Source organism: Gorilla gorilla, chromosome 16, assembly GCF_029281585.2.
Source record: "Gorilla gorilla gorilla isolate KB3781 chromosome 16, NHGRI_mGorGor1-v2.1_pri, whole genome shotgun sequence".
Lineage (NCBI taxonomy): Eukaryota > Metazoa > Chordata > Mammalia > Primates > Hominidae > Gorilla > Gorilla gorilla.
In genome coordinates this window covers 23,146,178-23,148,424 of record NC_073240.2, presented here as the reverse complement: position 1 = coordinate 23,148,424, position 2,247 = coordinate 23,146,178, and the positions used below count along the sequence as shown (strand labels likewise).

General features: G+C 58.0%; 1 pseudogene; it reads right to left on the bottom strand.

Annotated features, from left to right (window-relative positions):
- Positions 1-1,524: 1,524 nt before the first annotated feature.
- On the bottom strand, positions 1,525-1,620 carry LOC134757365 (uncharacterized; annotated as a pseudogene).
- Positions 1,621-2,247: the final 627 nt, after the last annotated feature.

Sequence of the window (2,247 nt, the reverse complement as noted above, 5' to 3'; positions counted from 1 at the left end):
GAGGTGAGGACATGCAATGGGAGATAACGTGGCTACCTTTGGCCATGTCGGGTGGATAAGAGATGGCCAACAGGTCACTGCAGGGCCTGCTCCCCCTTACCTCCCCCATCAGGGGACAGGATCTCGTGTGTGTGTGTGTGTGTGTATGTGTGTGTGGCAGGGAGGGGTATCCCTCTGGTGCAGTCCTTGGTGGTTTCCTCACCTTGATGTTGGTCCCATGGCCATCGGTGTTGGCCTCATCATCACCACTTTCAGTCTCTGAACAGCAACAGGCTCCACTGAGCAGGTGCCCAGTGACACCTGGTGCGTTGCAGGGTGGGGCTGAGCCCTGGTGAGCCAGGACCTGCTGAAAGATCAGGGGGAAGAGAATAGACCCCCCTCCACCAGCCCTGGGGCCCCACAAAGGAACATTCAGGCCACCCCAGTTTGAGCCATGAGTTGTGTCCACGGCAGCCTCGCTTCCTTTGCTGGGCCTTGGCGGCGATAACGCCTGAATCTGTGCAGGTCTCAGGTGAGCCTTCTCCAGCTCAGCCTCTGTCGCCTCACAGGACGCCTCGGTTCCCGGGCATTGATTCAGCACCTGCTGTGTGAAGGGAAACCAGAGAGGCCAGTCCTTGCTCCTGAGGACTCAAGGGTCTGGATGTGGGGGGAAACCCACACCCCACAACGCTCCCAGACGATCGACGCAGCGCAAGGCCTAGGCTCACTCCAGGAATGTGGGACACATCCAAATGTGGAGCCCATTTGGATGAGGGAGCGCCGTCCCCTCCGTGGGCTGGAGGGACAGGGGGCCTTTGGTGGCCGGTGAAAGCATTTTGCCAGCTGAGAATATTCTTTTTGCTGGCCGCGTCTAATCTGGTTTCTGGGGAAGATAAGAGGAGGCTACATCAGCAGATGCCTGTCACCATGGACTAAGAGCTGGCTCAGGGAATCCAATTCCAGCTCAGAACCCGGGGCCCAAGGAGCCGCTTGAGGCTGTGGCTCTGTCTCTTTTTGGACTCGAGGGACTCTGACCATGGTTGTGGACTCTCCCTAGAAAACATGTACACATAGCAATTTGCTGACCTGTCCTGGGAGCTCAAGGGAGGCCCAAGGCAGTGGGGCTGGGGGGCAGGGAGCAGAGGGGCAGGGTCGGGGCCAGGGGAAAGAGAGAGCATGGGGGGGGGGTCCTGTCCCCTTGAGGCTGCCATGCAGGGGCTGGCTGCATTCCAAGGCTGGAGGAACAGCTCTGCCTTGCAGGGAATTAGCACAGTCTGCCTGTCCGGCTGCTTCACCATGGGTTGCCCCTGTGCCATTGAGGATGGTGATGGGGGAGGAAGGGTGGTGATGAGGGAGGGAGGGTCTTGATGTACCACCTGCCCCCAGATGGCCAAGGTGACCCTCCCCAGCATCCCCGAGCTTCGCAGGCATGTAGGGGAGCCTTGGAGGGCACATCTGTTTGCTGTTTCTGCTGTTACACGTGACCACAAACTTAGCGGTTTAAAACAATGCAAATGTATTTATTTTTTCCTCTTTTTTCCCCCATGTAAGACAGGTAATGTGCCACTGTTCTAAAGATGTTGCACGTCCCACGCAAGAGTGTGAAAACACCCTCATCACACATACCAGCCACAGAAGGATCAAAACAATGCCAATTTATTATTTTAGAGTTCTGGGGGTCAGAAGTCCCATGGGGCCGCACTGGGCTAAAGCCACGGTGTCAGCAGGGCTGGCTCCTTCTGGAGGCTGGGGGCAGATGCATCTCCTGGCCTTTCCCGGCTTCTGAAGGCCACCACGTTCTGGGCCTCAGTCCCAGGCTTGGGGCATCACCACACCCACTGCTTTTGCACCACGTCTGCTCTGACCCCTGCCTCTCTCTCACAGGGGCCCTTGTAATGCCATTGGGTTCACCTGCATGATGCCGGGGAGTCTCCCATCACAGGACCCTCGGTCACACTGGCAATGTCCCTTTTGCCATGAAAAGTAGCCCATTCACAGTCCCGGGATTAGGATGTGGGCCTTTTGGGGGGCACCATTCTGCCCACTGTGGAGGGTGTGCAGGAGTGACCAGACCTCAGGGAGGCTCTCAAATTGACCTCATCCCCAGCACAAAGTCCAGGAGGGATGGCGTGAGGTGTCCAGGATGCTGGAGGTTGGTGGGGGCTGGACAGGGACTCTGCTCAGGCACCCAGCCCCAGTGTGAGGGGCCCATGGCTGTGGGCGCAGGAGCCACAAGGGAGAAATGATGGCCCCATAGACTTTCCTTCC